The following is a 12,591-nucleotide window of genomic DNA, read 5'->3' as shown; positions in this document are numbered from 1 at the left end:
AAAACAACATGCAGTTATTTTTATGGACTTGTAATATTTGTAATAGTGTTGCAGACATTGTGCCATTTTTCACTTAAGCTATGCTAAGCTATGCTATGCTAAGCTATGCTATGCTAAGCTACGCCCGTTATCTGGGGGTCACATGACTCAGCGTGCTCTTAAAGGGACAGTGTATTTGGTCACAGATGATGATCACAGCCGGCACAGGTTTGAAAACGTGCAGTGGCCCTCATGGGACAAGTCTCATTAAAACATGAATTAATGAATAAGTGATCAATAACTTCATCACCAATAATGTACAAGCTGCTGCTTCACACAATGGATGTGCTCAATTATGTTTAAGGAGTTTCTCTTTGGACGTGAAGCTGATTTTTATTGACTGCTCGGAGGGAAAAAATAGAATCAGGAGGAGAGAACTGCGTGTGTGAGTGTGTGTCAGCAACACTCCTTTCTATTTAAAATGAAACCTCACTGTCGTCCTTAGCCTAGCGATGCTAACACGGCTGCTTGTCTGTTAGCTCGTTACTCTACTCTACAGCTAAGCAATGCTAACTCAGGTCAAGAGGAGGATGAAGAGGAAGAGGAGTCTCTCCTGCTGGGACACAAAAGGCCTCAATCATCCACCAAAGGAAACCAGTTGGTGGAGGGGCATGGTGGGGGGGTAATAAGGGGCAGTTGGTGCCAGACGTAAAAGCAGCATGTGGTCGTGACTTCAAGTTTGCATGCAGCCACATTTAAATCAGAAGGAGAGACAAAAGAAAACAGGCAGTTAGACAGGCAAAGAGACAGACAGACAGAGAGACAGGGAGACAGGCAAAGAGACAGAAAGACAAGCACTGAGACAGATGCACATGTGTGTCTGTGTGTACAGACTGAATACGACTACAGAGTAATTGTACTAATAACTACTGATATTTAAACAATGCCTGAACGATCAGACTCTGTGACCTCTGAAACCCCCCCATCGGCATGCGATCTCCGACACCCCCCCTCTGGTCACCTTCCAGCAGCTCATTAGAGCGTGTGTCAGCGGAGCCGTGGACCACAACATCACGACTATAGAAGTACATTGGGGGTTAAAAGGTTGTTAACGAACCCTCTTCATCCCGGGTCGTACCAGTTGGTGTCTGATGATTCTGCTTCTTCCAGAAGGTAAAAAAACAAAACGACCCCTAAGCAGATTTGTTCCTCTGATATAATTTATATATTTAATTCATAAATCATCATTACTTTTGTAATTTATTCCTTTCTTTGGATGCAGAAATGTCTTTGCCACTTAATTAAGTAGGAAACATATACACACACACACATATGCAGCAACAATTAGGATAATTAATTCATTTGTGGGGTTCAAGTTTCAATTTCATCAGATTAAATTGGATAATTAACAAGCAGCTTTCTGGGGGCCTTTTCATTCGTTTTAATGACACAGACACACACACACACACAAACACATGCACGCGCACACGCACGCACACACACACACACACACACACACACACACACATTCTTGTTTTCCTGGCAGGGTAAAATAATACGGTTTGTTTGGAGAAGAGATTTCTTGTTAAGCCCGGCCCACATCCTTCATACGCAGCATCTCGTCAGCTATTGGACGGTCATCCGATTGACAGCTCATCAGCCCCTCCCCTTTCCCTGTTGAGTCCAAATAAAAGGTAGAGATAAAGGACATCTGAAAGAAACCTAAAACGTTAATTCTATTTTGTTGTCAATGTTTCAATTTCACCTTCAACCTTCCAAAGTTCTCCCACACTCCTCCACTCCTCCTCCTCTCTTCACTGGTTACCAGTGGCTGCCTCATCCACTTCAAAGCATCTGTGCTCACGTAGCATGCTGTGAATGGATGGGGTCCAGTCTCCATCCAGGACATGGTGAAACCCTCCATCCCAACATCAAGCTGCTTGTTCCTCCCTCACTGAGATCAAGACACTCGAGTAGATCTCAACTCTTTGCTGTCCTGCTCCTAAATTGTGGAAGGAGCTCTCTGATGACATCAGGACCACAGAGAGCCTTCACATCTTCAGACTAAAGACACACCTCTTCACACTAAACCTCCACTAAAACACTAACACACTGTAGACCTTAAACTGGACTTATAATGGATCTTATCTATAACAAGTTGTACATCGGCTTATTTGATGAAACTGCAACTTTCGTGTTTCTTGGAGTTTGTTTCCTTATGGTTGAAATGCTCTTATTGTAAGTGGCTTTGGATAAAAGCTACATGACACATAATAACTAATGTAATGTCACATAAGACAAAGGTGGGCGTTACTACTTTACTTCATTTCTGACTTCCTGTTTTCATTTTGGTGGACGTGGAAAGGCGAGTTTTTGTGTCTGAGAGGGACTGCCCCCCCACCCCCACAATTAAAAGACAAACTTCCAAGAAAAACCTTCCCATATCCCTCCTTGGTGAGCAAGAGGAGAAACAGCGAGAAAAGTGTGAAACAACCAATGTCATGAGTGGGAAGAGTCCATTAGCAGGAGAACTGAAAAAGAGGCCCTCATCAATCACCTATCACCTGGTGGCCGCAGGAAATGTTAACTGGGAGATAACCAGGAACATGTGCAGCAGAGCCACACCAGGCGACCTTTGACCCCACAGAGAAAGAGTAATCCTAAACGGACCTCGTTGAGGCTTTTCAGATCAGGTATCTAGACACTTCACTGAGGTGGAAATACCGAAGGTCTAAAAACACGCTGTTTCTAGAAGGAGAAAAACGATTCGATCAGATACGATCAGATTTTCACCATTGATCCGTTGACGGGCCCTCAGATTCATCGTGTGACCCTCTGGGGGAACCTGACCCTTATGTTGGGCCCTGATGGACTAAACTCTGTCTAAAGCACCAAATCTACAAATGAGTCATAGTATAAGCTCTCCTTACGGTATCAGTTGACACACACCGTTCATACCAGTGTTCCATAACATTCCCACGTTGCTCTTCAGCAGGCGGCATATTTCATTTTCACACGTCATCACGGAGCGCCCGGCGGTCGGAGCTAGTTGTCTTAAGTGTGTTGAGATTGGGTCTTGGTTATAACTTTATAACAACAATTAATAACCCACAACAAACTCTCTTTACAGGGTAAAAAACACAACCACACACAGTTACTGAGAATGCTCAGTATTCTCCTGCCCCGGTTGGATGACAACATCAAAGGTTCAATCAGATATCTGCTCACGCACACACACCCGCTCTGACCTGCTGTGTGTGTGTGTGTGTGTGTGGAAAACAACATGATCGACCCACAGCATTCTCCATTGTAGAAACACACACCCACATTTCCCTCCATTAGTTTGTCAATGGTGTTTTATCTCTTACGAACCCAAAAACACACACACACACACACACACACTCAATGTTCGATTTCCCCCTCGAGGCTCCCAAATACGTGTCACTCATCTAGTGTGTTGTTCTTCTGTCAGTGTGTCAGTGTGTGTGTGTGTGTGTTTCAGCGTCAGAAATACACGAGGGCAAATGGCAAAATTGAAGAAACATCAGTTTGCCCTTGACATCACTAGGAGAGGAGCAATGGCCTCAAAATGTCCTCTAATAATAATGACAGTTTGCCTAAATTAAAATACACGCTTTTGATTCTCACCTTGATTGATGTTCCGTGCATCAAAAAAGAGCTTCACGTCTGTGGAGGAGGACAACCAGAGACCCAGCAGCAGTTTTTGCAAGGTACTCGAGCAACTCGAACTTGGCAACAACAAACTGCCAACGTTGTTGTCAACCAGCACCACGAATTCTTCTGCTGACTTTATCAAGGGCAAAGAAAACATACGAAATACGTGTCCCTTTGTAACCAGAAGATAGAGCAACATACCATCGCCTACGGTGAGTGATAACTAAGTATTCATTATTTTAAATGATTTAAGTTAGCTAACTTAAATCATCAAAACATTAGCTAGCTCTAATTAGCTATTTAACGTTAGCTACGAAGGCTTGCTAGCTAGCTGACGTTAGCTAGCTCTAATTAGCTATTTAACGTTAGCTACGAAGGCTTGCTAGCTAGCGTTAGCTAACGTTAGACTGAGTGCAGTCAGTGAGAGATGATTGCCAACTCCTCCTACTGCCAACTTGTGGTTAACAAACAATACTCTATTTGGGAAAAATACAATTAGTTGAGACTGTAGTTGACGGTTCAACGTTTATATGTATTGTTCTTTGTTTTTACAGAAGTGTGAGGTAATCATCTCCATAACAAAGACAACTGTGGAAGCTATGAATCGGATGCAAAGACAACGTTCTGCAGAATGGTCCAGCTGTTTCAAGTCTTATTTATGTTATTCAAGTCTTGTTGTTTTTCGTTCAAAAATTCTAAGAAAACACTTGTGTGTATCAGTAGACTACTGACTAATAGTGTTATTACTGCAATTGAATGACAATTGCATATACAGGAAGCCTAAGTATATATATTTTTTAACAAAGGTCAAATGTTATTTCACAAGTTTCATTTTCTTATAATGCAAAAATTGCCCCCTAAACAATACGTAGATTTCCTACCCTGCTTGTATGTGTGTGTGCGCTTGATTAACCCAGAAACCTGGGTCCAGAGTGTGTCCTGGTTTCCATGTTAACCCAGTTGTGGCGGCCTGATCAGAGATCAATAAGCTGCAGCAGGTAGCCGGTTCAATTCCCAAATGATGTCCAGCTTTGCATTGGGTATTTGGGTAAAAGCTACAGCCAGATAGCTTAGCTTAGCATAAATACTGTAAAACAGAGGGGATCATGTAGCATTTACCCCGACAATAGATTTTGTTATTTGAATGTTTTTTTCCTTATATTTTCATTTAGATAAATTATATATTTCTAGTGTTATATATTATTCCACCTGAATTTTATGATAATTAGGAATGAACAGAATTCATAATACTATTATTTTAAACAAAATAAAAAACAGGAGATGACAAAGAGTGCTAACACATTGCTTAGCATAGCTAATGCTACAATCGCAAGTCTAACAGGCTAACATTAGGCTAACATTAGCATTGTAAATGCGAGAGGCTGCTGCTGAAACAAAACGCCTGGGAAACAGGAAGTACCCAGCTGGATGATGTCACCCTGCCTAGCCCCCCCTCACACATCAGACTCCTCACAAGGACGGGTCGATGGCGGCGTTTGCTCACAGCGCTGCAGAGTTTACTGAGAGTCGGAACAATCGATGACGTGAGTTTACTGAGGAGGATCGACGTTCCATATTCATCAGTTGTAAACAGCGGTGACAAACAGGAGCAAGGTCAAAGTTGAGATGAGACCACTTCCTGTTTGGGATTCACATCTGTTGTTCAAGATATACAGCTCAGTGGTGAGGAATGCTAACGCTGTGCATCCTCTGTATTTCACAATGCACCCGTTTCAATGTTCTCATTGACCCAGGAAGTGAGGCGCCGCCTTTTAACTTATTTTAAACTTTGGTGAACTTTGAAGGGCTACATTTGTGAAAATAAAGCACAGTCAACGTCTCAGGTTTCATGGATTCGCATGAATAAATAACATAATTAATTGTGGACATTGTTTGGTGGACTGGTGTTTTGAAGCTTCAGGCTCACTTTTTTTTCAATGAACAGGAAGTGACCAAACCGAAGAGAAGGTAGAGAGACTCATTTAGTAAATGTGTCCAACCTTTTGACTGTTACTTTATGCCGCTCTGTTAGAGACCTGTCAATCAGCATGTTACCCCGCCCTAAAGCATCCCTTGCTTCATGGTCTGTGTGACTCTAAATGGACCATAGTTTACGAATTATTCTACTTTCCACATTTGCAAAAGAAAAAACCCAGTTTTTAGCTCACCGACGGCTCACAGGTCAAAGGTTAAAAGTCACGGGTGCCCGACAAAAGGTGGACAAACATTCCTGAGAATAACGATGATGGCAAAGAGGATTCTGCTCAGTGCTTCTGTTTGTATGTGTGTAGAATTGTGTGTGTGTCGCCCAGAAACCAGAGCTCATGCAAAGTTAATGAGCCCCGCTGCTAACTTCTAACTTATTTAAATCTGACGGTCATCTTCCCTTGTTTCTGTTTTCCTTTCAGAAACCAAACAAACTAACTCTTCTTATGTTTTTTATTTTTTAAATACCATGAATACCATGAATATGCGCACACACACACACACACATTAAGTGAGACATCATGACACACACACACACACACTACAGTAAAGTAAGTAAGCACCATTCTCGGTGTCCTACTGTAATAAACCCTCTGAGGCCGCACTCATACCGAGGCCAATCGCTAAACTAACACACGCACACACGTTCATTCATGTGTATTGTGACACAGTTAATGACGTACTTTTAGTCAATAAGCAGAGAGGCCATGTTTTACATGCTTACCAGCATCCAACTCGTCACACAGCTAGCATGCTAGATAACGCATGTTTACAGCTAAGTGCTGTAATCACTGAAAGCATATCTAACAAGCTAACTAGCTCACCTAATTAGCCTGCTAACTAAAATGCTACCAGGCCAAACAATATGTAACTAAGCTTCTAACTAATCAAATCCCACCCTGTAATTAACCTGGTAACCAACAAGATAAGAACTAGCATGCTAACAACGACAGTCAGGGGGATAATTAGGCGAAGGGAAGTGATTCAATTATTTCAATTATTCAGCGCCCGCCTCCTGCCGATGTATTAAACAGATCCTAGCTTAGTGATCTAACCAATCAGCCAATGGGTGTGCGAGGATCCGACCAATTGATGAGCTGGAGGCAGGGACTCGTATTTTCAACGAGTCCTCATGACTTCATACATTTTCACTTTATTGTCACTGGTTAGTTCAATATTAGTTCAATATTAGGCATATTTTTAACATCTTTACTACTAATGATTAATATTTTGTATTATATTTGAATTATTATTGGTTTTGCTGATTGTGTAGTGTGTAGAAATACTCTTTCATCTTTAATTAAACTACCATGAATAATGTAAAGCACAACACCATGTAAAATACTCTTAAAACAGGGTTTTGGACGATTTCAGGCGGATGTGTCAAAGCAAACTACCCAGCAGCCACTCCAGCGACACGCCGAGTCGCCATGTGTTTAGTTGTTATGGAAGGGGAGTGGTCACCTGCGACCTCAAATAAGGAGACGCCACGGAGAGGAGATGGTACCTACAGAGGCTTTACCTGTCTAACACACAGTGTGTGTCTCAACATGTCTGCTCCCATGTGACCTGAGTTCCTCCTGTTGTGTGCGTGACTGAGAGGAGATCAATACCGATACCGATCAGATACAGATAACTGTATCAACAAGCAGCGAGCGGTGGATGCCATCATTCCTTCACGTGAGAGGAAACATGAGGTATGAACGTGTCCGATAAAAAACAAGCATCTACACACTAGTACAGTGTGTGTCTCTTATCTCAGAACAAACCTTCAAACCAGAGATTATAGATTAAAAGTGGGTCACTTTTTTTTTGTTATTTTTAAAACTGATTTTAATCTGCTTTTATGGTAAAAACGTTTTTGAAATACCTTTTTTCCTCCCCAAATTCAGGTTTGAACATATTTATCCTTTAAGACCTGGTGGGTTTTTACAACTTTATTGACCAGCTAATGGAGGCTCCGCCTCCTGCGCCACAAGGTGAACTATAGACGTTTCCTCCAGGCAAACATTTTATATACTTTTATATATTTGACACCCAGAATCTTTCATTGATTCACCCTCAATGAGGAGACCATCCTAAACTTTGAAAAAGGATTGTCTCATAAACTGGCGCAGGAAGCACTCGTCTTCTTTCTTTAACAGAAAAACATTCAAGGATCAAAAAGATGGAGAAGAAGAAGAAGAAGAAGTTGCAGCTGTGGAGCTGCTTGTTAACATCTAACCTCAATCCTCTAATTTAGCCTCCAGAGATTAGGACCAGCCTCTAATCCAGAGAGGACGACCAACTCATGTCTTGATTATTATTGTTCCCAATCAAATGTGTTGTTGTTATTATTTTACAACACAGATTCATTTATAACCTCAAAGAAACAGACATAAATAAATAAAACAGATCTGAAGTTTAGAGGTTTAGAGACCCAACATCTGGTCACTGAGCGCACACACTAACAGAGAGACACACTAACCAACACACACACACACTAACAGAGAGACACACTAACAAACACACACTAACAGAGAGACACACTAACCAACACACACACACACACTAACAGGGAGACACACTAACCAACATTCACACACACACTAACAGAGAGACACACACACACACTAACAGAGAGACACACTAACCAACACACACATACACACACACACTAACAGAGAGACACACTAACCAACACACACACACACACACACTAACAGAGAGACACACTAACCAACACACACACACACCTCAGTCATAGACTCCCTGGACCCTGCAGAGCAAGTGTGTGTGTGTTTGTGTGTGTCCGGTGAGACACACACACTAACAGACAGATGTACACACATCAGTCTCTAAATATAACTCAAGTTCTACTTCTCCTCTGCAGCTTTTGAGCACCTCTCACTGTCTTCATTGTGAATATGATGATGATAATGATCATGATGATGAAGATGAAAGTGGTGACTGTACACTTTAATAGAAGATCCTTTACCACTTCACACTACCACTACTACTACTACTACTACTACAACTACTACACAATACTACTACTACACACAACTACTACTAATACTACTACTACTACTACTACACACTACTACTACTACTACTACTACACATGCATGGACTACTAGTGGTGATGCTGCATCCTAACGTAGCGTCTGATGAAGCCTTGAAGGAGTCTTCTTCACTGACTCCTATCAAACAATATAGATCTCTACCAGACTCAGTGTTCATATTTCATGTGATTTTACTCCACTCCGCTCATCTGCAGCATCTGAACAGTGTGTGTGTGTGTGTGTGTTTCTGACCTCTGACCCCGCCTGAAGGTGTGTGTTTGTGTGTCACACCACCTGCTACCGGCCTTGTATTTAATATAAACAAAACAAACAACTAACACCCATGATGTTTGGTACTTCATCTCCTCCTCTTCCTCCTTCTGTTCCTCCATCACTGTCACTCGCCTGTTGAGTTCTGTGTGTGTGTGTGTGTGTGTGTGAAGCCTCAGGCCTGATTCCATTCCACTTTACTTGTGTTATTGGAGCAGGTGGCAACACAAACACACACAAACTGGGGAAAGCGACACATCAACAAATTGATTATGTTTTCTGTGTTTGTTTTTTAAATCTGGCTCCACATGAAGATATATATACTTATTGTTAGTCGCTTTGGATAAAAGCGTCAGCTAAATGACAGGTAATGTAATGTTGACATTGCTTGTGCGATAGAGACATACCTGTGTGACACACCTAGTTTACAGACACACACACAGGATTACGTCATGCTAAATGATGCTGCTGTCCAGGAATGTGTGTGTGTGTGTGTTTGTGTCACAAAGCCACCTCTGTGAGCAGGTATCTTCACCTGTTCTTGTCCAAACCTGTAGAACACAGACACGCACACAGACACACAACCTGAAAGTATCAAACTATTACACGTTAGACTTGTTTGTCTAGTAATGTATGTATTTGTTATCTCTTTGCTAACAGAGTGAAATTATTAATAAAAGAAACAGAAGAAAAACGTTTCATTCTTTAGTTACAGAAATGCTTCCTGTGTTTTGGTTCGTGCAGAAGAGACATTTTAATTTTTATAGGTAATACTTTACGTATACGTAATACCGCTCACTATGCTAGCATTGGTGTGCTAACACTTCCACGGGTGAGTATTTTAAAGTTAGCGTGCTAACGCTACCACTGCTCACTATGCTAGCGTTGGTGTGCTAACACTTCCACGGCTCAGTATTCTAAAGTTAGCGTGCTAACGCTACCACTGCTCACTATGCTAGCGTTGGTGTGCTAACACTTCCACGGCTCAGTATTCTAAAGTTAGCGTGCTAACGCTACCGCTGCTCACTATGCTAGCGTTAGCGTGCTATCTAATCAGCTAATTGCTGCTTAACATAAAGTAGTTTGGCTGATCTTTTGAATCAGTCAAAAACTGTTAAACAAACACATGTTTGAAATAAAGGTAGGGGGCTAAACTAATGAGTGTATCATCTGGGTACCATGAACTACCATAGGAAACAGGAACCAAAAGGCTCTTGGTATCTTGTGAAGACAAAAAGCTTGTTTTATTATTAGTGAGCTGCAGGATGAGGAAGTATTTTTAACAGCTGGTCCTAAAACAATCAATGACGAGTGGTGATAAAGATAATAAAGATAAAGACGGTGATGATGATGATAACTTAAGTTGTCATCAGATCAACAAACGGCTCCCAAAATCCACTTCCTGTTACTTCCAAGGGCGCGCCCAGGCACACTGGTGTTTCCCAGCATGCACCTCTTTAACAAATACTGAGAGAAACACGCTCACGGTCAACTGAGAGGAGGGTGGAGGGATACACCCCCCCTTCATTTTTGGTGGGAATGCTTCACCCCCCCCCCACCCCCCGTCTGAATCAACAACCGAAGAGGGAAACACTTTGAGCTTTTCTCTTGTTTAAGTGCAAATTGTGTGTGTGTGTGTGTGTGCGTGTTAACAAACACAAATGTCTTATAGAAACTGACTTAAAACACACACAAAACTGACTTCCAACACACACACACACACACACACACACACATACAGACACACTTTATTCAAAGGGCAAAGCGCTCCACAGAAGCAGGGATTGTTCCAGATTGGATGGAGTGGGGGGGACTCTACTATGAGTCAGCACACACACACACACACGGGTCGTTGTGTTTCCATGGAGACCCACGAGCCGGTCAGCGTAAAAGTGAGAAAGGACGCCGTTGGACTGTTAATGTGGACTTGTGAAGATGGGGGGTATGGGGGCCTCATTGACCTCTGACCGCTTCCTTTCAACTGCTAATAACTGGCTTCTGAGTGATATTTGACCTTTGACCTGGGCTCGGTGCCCGTCCAGAGTTGTTTTGATCTTTCTGTGTGTTGTTCACTGCAGGTTCAAAGTCTGAAGTGTGTGTGTGTCTGTGTGTGGGGGCGGGGCGGGGGCGGGGGGGGGGAGGTGACATACCAACAGGTAGGCAGCTGCTAACAGGTTTGTATTTTGTCCAACAGGAAGTCATCATCACTGGTTTCCTTCAATGACACGTTTTAAATTAGACAGCGCTGGTGTTACGCAGTCTGTCCTCCAGGCGAGGCGACAGGAAGGGACAAATATGTCTTAATAACATACATTACCCTTACTAGCCTGTGCATCCATTATACTAATAGCTAGCATCCACCTAGCCAGTGTTATTTTGAATAGCTACCGTACAAATAGCTTAGCCTTCAATGCTAATGCTACATTTGGGGGGTTCAAACCAACGACCTTCAGCTCGCCACATGAATTTAAATACGCTAATCCGTATTCTTTCATTGCAGAAGAATAACTAAATATCTCACAAATACATTTATTATATGGGAAATTGCCTAAACTTATTAACAGACTGTATATATATTTTATCCATTGTGTTTGGTGCTGGATCAACAATGTTTCTATCCATTAATAGATGAATAGACAACAGTAGAGTTACATTATTTATGCACCATTAGCATCGCTCTCTAAATGTTAATGCTCTCCTTTCCACTTATCCACATTACTGCTGCTTGTTTTTGTTTACCTTCCTGCAAACAGTCACAATAATAAATAAATATTCTGAAGATGAGAGTGAAGATGGTCACACGCTGCTTCTTTCCAACTGCTCCCAGTCCCGTGCTCGTAGCCCCCCCCCCACAGTAAATGCACAGAGAGCGCCACTTCTTTAGCATTTTAAAGCAACACGTTTTATTGAGATAAAAATCTGCTTTTGAGGTGTAAAAACAAACAAAACCAACGTACATGTGTGTGACGTCGTGAAATTGATTTGGCTAGCGGGTTGCTAATGCTAACAGGAAGTTAGCCACTGCGACGAAAACAAGAACCACATTGTGAACATCGCGGTGATGACACATCGCAGGTGTGTGTGTGTGTGTGTGTGTATGTGTGTGAGAGTCTTTGGTACACAAATGTCTTTAGTAATGCTCTTTGTTAAGCACATACACACACACACACACACAAATAAACAAATTAACAACAAATACTTGTATCTGTACAGTCCGAAGAGGTGATTGTCAACTTTTTTTCACAGTGCACGTTTTTAATTTTCATCACAAAAACATAACAAAAAAACCTCCCTCTTTTTGTACATTAAATAGAGTAGAGCAAGGCACTCTGGGTAAAACAAGCAACAGCGTTAATGCCGTTAATCTGTGCAAACAGCTGAAACCCGGCAGAATTAAACGTGGAGGAGCGCAACCCCCCACGCCCCCCTACCGGGTCTAAACATTGGTTCTGAACCGGATGGAAGCTCTCTGTGCCGCTCGATTCCGGTCCGGAGTAAAACCGCCAAGGAGACCAAAGAAAAAACAACATAACTCAATGAATTCACAGTCACGCCCACCGTAATGATCAGCTGATTAACTCCTCTTGATACACACTAATGCTCCTTCATGTGAACCCACAGTGACAAAAAGGTGAAA

General features: G+C 42.1%; 1 protein-coding gene across 1 annotated transcript in view; it reads right to left on the bottom strand.

Moving 5' to 3' along the window:
* Positions 1–12,591, bottom strand: part of LOC119211365 (protocadherin-1-like) — a 67,388-nt gene that overhangs the window by 43,972 nt on the left and 10,825 nt on the right.

This window comes from Pungitius pungitius, chromosome 2 (genome assembly GCF_949316345.1).
Source record: "Pungitius pungitius chromosome 2, fPunPun2.1, whole genome shotgun sequence".
In the NCBI taxonomy this organism is placed as follows: domain Eukaryota; kingdom Metazoa; phylum Chordata; class Actinopteri; order Perciformes; family Gasterosteidae; genus Pungitius; species Pungitius pungitius.
The sequence above is the reverse complement of the archived record's forward strand: the minus strand, read 5'-3'. Positions and strand labels throughout refer to the sequence as shown.